This window comes from Nanorana parkeri, unplaced genomic scaffold (assembly GCF_000935625.1).
Source record: "Nanorana parkeri isolate BGI_ZX_2015 unplaced genomic scaffold, ASM93562v1 scaffold15, whole genome shotgun sequence".
NCBI lineage: Eukaryota > Metazoa > Chordata > Amphibia > Anura > Dicroglossidae > Nanorana > Nanorana parkeri.
Genome location: NW_017306283.1, coordinates 1,963,485 through 1,973,715, shown reverse-complemented (window position 1 = coordinate 1,973,715; position 10,231 = coordinate 1,963,485). Strand labels below are relative to the sequence as shown.

The 10,231-nt window shown below is 44.1% G+C and overlaps 1 protein-coding gene across 5 annotated transcripts in view; it reads right to left on the bottom strand.

The window, feature by feature from the left end:
* The window catches only part of ASAP1 (ArfGAP with SH3 domain, ankyrin repeat and PH domain 1), a 222,158-nt gene that overhangs the window by 191,906 nt on the left and 20,021 nt on the right, over positions 1-10,231 (bottom strand). The window lies entirely within an intron of this gene.

The following is a 10,231-nucleotide window of genomic DNA, read 5'->3' as shown; positions in this document are numbered from 1 at the left end:
CCCCAGTCTATAAAGGGCATTTACAGTGTAGAAATGACCACTCACATTGATGGTCAGTGTAGAAGTAACCCTTTACATTGGTGGTCAATATAGAAGTGACCCCTTCATTTGAGGGCAGTATAGAAGTGACCCCTTACATTGGAGGTCAGTGAAGAAGTGACCCCTTACATTGGTGGTCAGTATAGAAGTGAAAGTGACCCCTTTCATTGGTGGACAGTGGAGAAGTGATCCCTTACATTGTAGACCAGTGTGGAAGTAACCCCTCACATTGTTGGCCATTGTTGAATTGACCCATTACATTGGTGGTCGCAGTGGAAATAATCCCTTACAGTGGAGGTCAGTGTGGAGGTGACCCCTTACATTGGTGGCCATTGTTGAAGTGACCCCTTACATTGGAGGTCAGCGTGGAAGTGACTCCTTACATTGCTGGCCACTGTTGAAGAGACCCCTTACATTGGTGGCTAGTGTGGAAGCGACTCCTTACATTGATGGCCAGTGTGGAAGGGAGAGATTGCCTACATTGGCAGTCAGAGCAGAAGTGACCCCTCACATTGGTGATCAGTGTTGGTGTGACCCTTTACATTCATGGTCATTGTAGAAGTGGCCCCTTATATTTGTTGTCTGTATAGGCAGTGGATCAATCTGCTTCTTCTCTGTCCTCAAGAAACCCCTAGCAACCTCCGAAGGAACCCTGGGATTTAAGGAATTTAAAGGGATTTGGGATAAGGGATTTGAGTAAGCTTGGTCCAAAGGCTTTTTAGCTGGGTACCAAAAATTAGTTTGTAGGGTTCCTTGAAGAGCAGGTACTGAGTGAACATTTGCTTAAGATGTCATTACATTTGAGTTAAGCCTAAATATAACTTAAAGCCATGGTTCTCAACTGGTGCGTCGTAACCCAAAAGTGGGTCGCGAGCCCGTGTCCTGTGGGTCGCCACATGCCTTCCACTTTTCTAGGTGAGAGGCTAGCGCAGCACTGTCAGTTCTTGCACCAAGCAGCCATTCAAAATATGCTGCCCGGCGCCGAATGTCGACTTGAGGTGGGATGGGCTGGGACTATGGCTGCAACGGAGCTCCATCCATACGTGCATTGCTTCCAGCTCCCTTGCATGCCCTGGATTTAAATAACATTCTGGCTCCCGGCACCTCTACGAGCGCGCATGGGAGCTGTACAAGCAGTACAACATATGGGTGGAGCTCCATCATAGCACAGCAGCCCACACTGGACCCCACGTTGAGGATTCACTCCAGTTTTCAAAGGTAGGGAGACTGGATGGATCTTAAAAGAAAAAAAATGTCTGTGGTTGGGTGTGTGTCTGTCAGTGTTTTTGAGGGCCCGTTCACACTAGTACAGTGCGTTAATCGCACAGTGCCAATCGATTAACGCAATGTACCATGCAATCACACCTACCGTGTGTTCTGGTGTGGGAGGTGCGTTGCATACCCCAAACGCACCTCCCGCCCACAGTTTGATCGCCTGCACTGTAACGCACGGTAACGCAATTCCGAACGTTCCACTGCAGGGCGACTTAATGACCGAGGACAAATGTGGGTCCCGAGGTTACACAGGTTGAGAACCACTGACTTAAAGCATATATATTTCAACCCACAAAATGGCTCCGATCTCTGTGCCTGGGTAAAAAGCAAATTTTAGGAATAAAAGAATGAGAAAAAAGAGGAAGTGGAATTGTCTGATTGTACAGTGGGTATTACTTCCTCAGTATACAACATATTAATCCATAGATATCTGATGAACTATCCCCTGAAATGCAGAGAGAAATGGTCTCAAAACACAGGTAATGTTAAAGAGGATGAATGGTCAGAGATACTAATGGGGATTCCCTCTGTCTCTATATCAGCCTCTCACAAAGTAACTCAGTTATGTATAGTTCTTCTATAGGACGTATAGACTGACATACTCATTCACTTTACAGAGCAGGCCTTCAGGACGATCCTGATTGTGCCAGATGTGGACCGGCTCAAACACACAGGTTATATCTTATCTAGAGACATCCTAAGATGGTAAGATATTAGAAATATGTTGTATGTATTCTGTAAACATGCACCTTAGGGCATCTAGAGGTTCCAGAAAGTCAAGTTGGTCTGAGATCGGGGGCGACTAGATTTATTTATTTTTATTGATTGCACAAAAGTGAATTTTACACGCACTCCCTGACAATGGAGGATGGATATTGGCAGCCAATTTAAATGTGGAATTACAGCAATTGACTTTTCAGCATGAAGAACTCCGGCCAAAATTTTGATAAACTTTTGCAGTGGTGCTGCCCCTGTGCTGAAAGGGTTAACTCCTCGTTTAGGTGTAGGGAGGAAAATAAAGTTATATTCTCCTGATCCTCTGAGTCGGCTTTCTCATAAACCGCTTCCTGGAGCCTCGCTCCACTTCTGTTCCAGCGGTCTGAGGTCCTGTGAGTCATCACGTTCTATACACAGAATGTGAGGACCCCGAGGGAAATATCAACGGTGGAACGGAGAAGGATGCAGGCTGGAGGGAGCGCTATCGCAGCCAGCCTGCTCGCAAAATACCGAGAAGTATAACCTACCAAGACCAAAACGAGCTGTTAACCCTAGCACTTCGGGGTAGTCCCACCGCAAGAGTTAATAAAAAGTTTGCCAGGAGTTCTTCTTTAAACAAATATTGCAAAAACTGTGGCCAAATTAGCTTTAAATGCCCCGGTTTACTACTGGACTAATATTTTGTAAAAAAAAAAATTTTGACCGGAAGGATGTCATACATTAAAATGTATAATGTTTTAAATATGTAATGTTGGGTTTAGTCTGTTTTGTTTGGTTTTTTTTGGATGTAATCTGTTCTGCACTAAGGTCTCTTTTTATGGCATACAGAATGTATATGTTGGGGGAAAAAAAACATTCAATAAATAAAATATGAGTAAAAAAAAAAATGAGAGTAAGTACATTTGTTTATAAAAGGGATAAATAAAAATCCTTTCAATCCTTTCAACCTTTCAAAAACTGAGCTCATGATATTTCCTCCCGCCCGTGCACCTTCCCCCAACATTTCCCTTGAGATTGATAACACAACTATCCAACCCTCCCCCCATGCCAAGGTGCTAGGTGTCATCCTTGAATCGGACCTCACCTTTCTTCCCCACATCCAATCCCTATCCAAATCCTGCCGCCTTCACCTTCGTAACATCTCCAAAATTCGCCCCTTCCTCACCAATGAAACCACAAAATTACTCATCCACTCACTTGTTATATCTCGTCTTGACTATTGCAACTCCCTCCTCATTGGCCGACCTCTACACAGGCTCCTCCCCCCTTCAGTCTATCATGAATGCAACTGCTAGACTCATCCACCCAACCAACCGCTCAGTGTCTGCAATCCCCCTCTGCGAATCCCCGCACTGGCTTCCATTCCTACCCCCCTCTGCCAATCCTTCCACTGGCTTCCAATAGTCCAAAGGATAAAATTCAAAATATTAACAACCACTTACAAAGCCATCCACAACTCCGCCCCCGGCTATATCTCAAACCTGGTCTCAAAGTATCACCCTAACCGTCTCCTCCGCTCTTCAAAAGACTTCCTGCTTTCCAGCTCCCTAATCAACTCCTCCCATGCTCGCCTCCAGGACTTCAATAGAGTCTCTGCCATCCTCTGGGACTCTTTACCCCAACCTGTCCGTCTGTCTCCCACTCTGCCTTTAGGCAATCGCTTAAGACTCATCTCTTCAGGGAAGCCTATCCTACCTCAACCTGACCACTGAACTATCGCTTTCTCAAACAATTCATCCCCACACAGCTACCTCCTCATGTATCACTTCCCCCCTTCCTATTAGATTGTAAGCCCTCAGGGGCAGGGCCCTCCTTACCATCTTGTCTTGAATTGTATTGTGATCGTAATGTCTTCCTTATATTGTAAAGTGCTGCGCAAACTGCTGGCGCTATATAAATCCTGTATAATAATATAATAATAGTAATCCTAAAGGGAACAGGAGCTCACCAAATCACTGTTCAGATACCCAGTTTGAATTGGTGAGAATATGAAAAATTTTACAAACTCAAGAATGTGGGAGTAATATTTTGCATGAAATTCTTCTCTTTTTTTTTTGGCCAGAGGGATGGGATGGATGAGATGTGTCATGTTTTAAATATGTAATGATAGGTTTCATCTGGTAATATTTTTTTTTTTTTTGCCTGTTTTGTATTGAGTTCTTTTTTTTTATGGTCTATGTGTTTGTTGGGGGGAAAAAAAGACAACTTTTTGAATAAATAAAACAAGGATTAAAAAAAATATATAAAAAACAGTAAATTTGTTTATAAAATGGATTCATCAAATTCCCAGCGCGAACAGCAGATTACCGAATCCCTATTCATGTGTTTGAAATTGGTGAGAATATGAAAAATGTTACTGGCTTGGGAATGCTCGGGAATGTTGTAATAATGATTTGCACGAAATGTTTCATTTGACCAGAGGGATGGGACAAATTAGGATGTGTAATGTTATAAATATGTAATGCTGGGTTTGGTCTGGTACTTTTAAATTTTTTTTATATTATATGGGTTTAATGGAAAAAAAAAAAAAGTTTCAATGAATAAAATATGGATTAAAAAAAAAAAAAGACTAAGGAAATCAGTAAATTTGTTTATAAAAGGAATTAATTAAATTCCCAGCGTGAACGGCGGCTCACCAAATCACCATTAAACAGCTCTTATAGCTCTCATCTTGCAAAAGAGAACAGAGCAATATAATTTGATAATTATGCTTTATTTTAATTCCTTCCACAACTGCATGCAGGTTATAATTATATTCTAATTCCTAAAATGTGTTTGCTTTTTTGTTTTTTTTAAAGACTTACACTTAGAAATAGCAAATGCAGATTGCCACGAAGTACTCTGTTCCTGTTTGTTTTTGCCAAAAAAAAAGGCATCTAAACATAAATGACATTATTTTTATAAACAGGTATAAAATGAAGAGCGACAACTCTAACGGCTGGCTGCAGTGAAAGTAGTATTGAACTCTCAGACAATAATGAATGCAGATCAAACAAATATTCATTGCCCAGCAATTTCTTTATATTTTTGTCACTTACAGTCATCATGTTTCCAAACCTCTAGGTCCAGCTCTCTCAGCTCCACTTCCCTGAGCTTCCTGTTCATGGAAGTGCAGTCTCCAGAAGCTGTCCATCTACTAACTTGGAGGAGGTAGGAGAGAGGACTGGTGGGGAGGGTAGTGTCTTGCCTTGTCTTGCTGTTCCTGAGTATTTGTAGAGACACACTCAGCTTACTAGCACACACAAGCAGTGACGTCAGTAGGGGGGAGCGGGGGGTTCGGACCGCACCCGGGTGACAACATTAGAGGGGTGACACCAAAATGACTGACAGTCATGGACAGAGAGCCCAACAGATGCAGGAGAGAGGAGGGGACCCGGCGGCATACCTTATCCCGCCGTGTGAACATCCGCTCCCCTCTCTGCCAGCGTCCATCCCCAAGATGACCTCTGGCAGGTATCTCCGAGATACCTGCAAGAACGGAACCCACTCCGGATGACAGCCGGCCTCGGGACGCCCCTGCACACAAGGATGGCTCCATAGGACAATGCAAGGGAAAGGAACCAGGCTAAAACAGTATATCAGGGCCAACAGTTGATTCTGCAGGAAGCTAAAACTTTTTTTTTACCATTAAGGAGCAGCATCCTTTGTAAGTGATTTCATCAACATTGGAAATAGCTTAAAAACCTTTTGGCTTTAATATTACTTGAAGAATATATGTTAGAAGAGAAACCTGCCTATTCAGGGTGAAGTGAGAATGTCTCCTGCTGGCCAACCCAGCAATGCATACTCAAATACCAATTTTCATCTTGTCCTTTGTCCTTTTATTATGGCATCAAACGATGGACCATTGGCTGCCATTAATGGTAGCCGAGTAGTTTCTGTACTGGTCTGGGAATTTGTGTTTTCATAGTTCGAGGAAAATTCCACCTTTTGGAAAAATAAATAAGTGAATAAATGCACACTTCTACATGAAGAGAAAAATGCGCATTTATTATTTTTCTGCATAACAGCGAGTGCATTGTCGCACCGAGCAAGATACAGACATGCAGTAACATGAATCGGAGGATGTGTCAATGGAATACAAGCACGGTGACCTCACTTGTGGAAAGTATCTCTGCTGCAGTGGCTGATGGGACTTTTAGTTTCTCCAGTCACAGATCCTGTCAAAGGATATGTGAATGGATAAGGTGACTATGTGGTGCCACTCACAGCCACGCCAAATTCAAAAAGTAGCAGCAGCCTGCGGGGAGAAGAATCCCCCGATTCAGGTAAGGAAGGGGTTTGCAGGAAGGTTTGGAGGTGGGGGGATCTGTGATTAGGGGCATCCCAAGGCAGGGTGTCAACGGGAGTGGGTACCAGGTGGCACCCCGCCATGTGGTCATCATGCACGCATGTGCTGTTATCTGCCGGTGGCCATCTTGGTGATGGATGCCGGCTGAAAGAGGATGTGATGTTCACCCGTCGGAATAATGTATGCCGCCAAGTCCTCTCCACTCTCGTGCAACTGTCGGGCTCTCAGCCCATGACAGAGTGCCTGACTTTTCACAGGGGGTGACAACAAAATGACTGTTGGCCATTGTGTTTGCCTGATGAAGGGACCATGTTTGGTCCCGAAACGTTGCTTTGACACGGTGCCGCCATGTCTGCATAACTTCTGAATAAAGAGGCGTTCAACACATTGGACCTTGGAGTGCGGGTGACTTCTTTTGGACATTTCTGTGATAACGCGACGCCATCCGCAGGTCATACCAGCTCCTATCTATCTTATGGAATTCCGGTCAGGAGTGCTGTGGATTACTGACCACTCAAATGATGGCCTGAACCCCCCTCACCCATCTAGTGATGCCACTGTCTCTGATGTGACCATGTTTCATGTTACACCATTTATATGGATGTAACATGAAACATGGTTAGAAAGGTAAACTAAGCTTTTACGGCCCAATTAAGTCATTATTGTTGTTTTTTAATTCTACTAATAATAATAATAATGATATGTATTGGCGTTTTACAACTACATTAATCAGCTCTGTAGGAGCAGCACGCTGGAGATCCAGACCTCTAGTAGTCTGACCCACCCCTTGCACAGTGCTCCAATCAACAACAGTGTTCAGGGGATGTGAGCCGTGTTGATTGGAGCAGTGTCCAGGGACCGTCATGATAAAAACTATGACATCAGCTGACCCTTATGAACATTAATAGTATCTCCTTCGAAGTATAACATGGCGTTCTTTTGTGTGTGTCTTTGGCATGCTGGTCCGCTCAGGAAAACTCCATGACGAGTAATTTTATTATTATTTTTACCAATGAGTTCCTGCAAAATCTGCTTTGGCTGCATATCTTCGGTGTCATCCAATGGCTACATTCAGTATAATTGAAACCAGACTGTTAAAGACATTCACACATGTCTGCATTTATCTCCGGGAAGCCAGGATCATTTCAGTTCATGCAGCCCAACAAAAGCCTTCTAGATCCTCTTCCTGCGACAAGGCGTTTACAACTCGACTTATGTACCAGTAACGATGGGTTCTTTTTTTTTCTTTTTTTTCTTGGGTGGACCAGCAAGTAAACAAGTTAAATGTAAAGTCACATGCTAAATTCACTGACTCATCATTTCCTGTGTTTTTTTCATTCCATGTGTTTTCTTGTTGTCATTGAAACTGAAAACTTTCCACGCACCAGCTGTTTCCCGCATGAACCCCCGGAAGTGGCTGATGAGAGACCCACTGAAGACACCTCTTTGAGATAATTGCTGGCATGAATCTGGGAACACTTATCTGTTCCACATTGGTTTGCGTACTTGGTTTCCCTGATTTGCCCGTGCAGGGAAAAATAACAGGTTCCCTTTAATGCCGGGCCCACCAGCTGCAGATAACTACCCTACCCTAGAGAAGAGAGCCACTCTAAGAGGTGAGCACCTTCCATTAATGTGATAATTTTTATTGTATTACAGGTATTTATTATAATAATGATAATTTTTGCAGTGCTTTACAAAGTGCACATTCAGATTGGTCCCTGCACTCAAGGAGCTTACGATCTAAACTACCTGCACACTATGTCCAATTTAGACAGGAGTCAATAGGGCACAGGCAAAGGGAGAACATGCAAACTCCTTGCAGATAGCGTCCTGGGTGGGATTTGAACTGGGGACTCGTGGGATTTGAACTGGGGACTCCAGTGCTATAAGGTAGAATGCTAACCACTAAGCAACAGTCCTGCCCGTAGATAATAACAGAGGCACCCCATCTTTTTTGTGTCCTTGGAGTGTGAGCGGACACCTACACAAGCACAGGGAGAACATGCAAACTAATTGTAGACACTGTCCTGGCTGGGATTCGAACCAGGGACCCCAGTGCTGCCCATAGATAATAATTGAGGACCCACTCTCCTGGTTTTGATCTTAACCGAGGGCCTCACTGCTGCAAGGTGGACGTGCTGGCTACTAAACCACTGTGCTGCCCATAGACAATAACTGATGAGCAACTTAGAGGTGGCCTATCTTTTTTGTGTAACTGGAGTGTAGGGAAGAAACAATGTGTGAGCTTCAAGTTGTAATTTGGAGCTTACACTAGGTGAAGGGCCCTCTCCCCATACTCATGTGACAGTGCTGGGTGCCTGATCAGTCAATCAAAAGGCACCAGCCCTGTTACATGGGAAAAAGGGGAGCGGGATACATGCTCCTTTTTTCTCTCAAAAGGAGTTTTCAAGGGAGACATTGGAAGGTGAGTAGGTGAGTATGGGCTACTGGTGGGGTTGCCATTGAAGTGAACCTGTCAAGGTGCTTCCTGTAATAAAGACTGGTCACTGCTACTCTCCTTGCGCAGGGTGACTGGTCTTGTCTTCACCCCCTCCTGTAATAAAAACTGTTCACTGCTGCTCTCTTTACTTGTGCAGGGAGACTGGTCTTGTCTCCGCCCCCTCCTGTAATAAAGACCAGTCACTGTTGCTCTCTCTCCTTGCGCAGGGTGACTGGTCTTGTCTCCGCCCCTCCTGTAATAAAGACCGGTCACTGCTCCTCTCTCTCCTTGTGTGGAGTGAGTGGTCTTGTCTCCGCCCCCTCCTTTAATAAAGACCGGTCACTGCTGCTCTCTCTCCTTGTGCAGGGTTACTAGCTTTATTCTGTAGTTTTCTACAGGCACCCTGTAGTGGGTGTGCCCTGGTGGGCCCTTCCCACAGCTCTGCTCTCTGCACAGGCTATGTGCAGCTCAATAATTATATCACTGCTACTTTTCCAAGGTAATATATGGGTTCGTAAAGACATTTGGTGCACACAAATCAGATTTATATCATTCATGGCTATTGAAGAAACTATATCAAAGAAATTAACTGTTCCTGGTGTTCAGCTTTAATCTTATGGGAAGAGGTCTAAAAGGGTCTTTTAAGAAAAAAAAGCACCAGGAAAGAACTGCAGGACAAAATCATTTGCAACCAAACAGCTTCTTAGTAAAACCAACTCATTAATAATTAGTGAAGGAAGAGATAAAAGGGATGATTAATTAAGGAAGGGTCTTCTTCTCCTGGCGGGCGGAAATCCCGCTTGTGCTCGCAGTGCCTCACAGCAGTCATCTGTTGATTGGCTGGTGTGTGTTCCCGGCTGTACAAGCTCTCCTTTGTCAGCACAGCACCGGTGATCCGGCTGCTTCTCCGGAGACCTCTTTGATTAAGTCATTTTTATAAAGCTCTCCATGGGCTCGGCATGCGGTAATGTAACCGTCTCTAAATATTGTAGCATAGCTCCTCATGTGTGCTAACAATTCTGGCTAGAAGTGGGAGTATTGATTGCCGCATCAATCTGTTGCTCCTGGAGAAGAGCATATAGTAGCAGAATATTGAATATAATCTAAACAGATTGTTTTAGTAAGAATCAGTTGTGTTCAGAAGGAACTTAATATACAGAGAGAAATCCATTGCCAAAAGCTACATGGGCATCTGCTGCTTTGTATTTCCGAGCCTGCGTTTTCCTTCATGAGATATTACGGAGTATGTGTGCTGATTGGTACATGACATTAACCGCACAATAGCATTATCAACCCAGTATTGACGTGATGCTACATTACCACTATACTCAGTGCATTCAATGATGGTATTGCTGGAGAAACAACTGTGATAAAACATGGACACTAGACTTGTGCATGGCACAACATTTCCAAGGGAGGGTGACAAGCATGCACACTTTCCCCCCTGCACCATACTCACCTCTCGC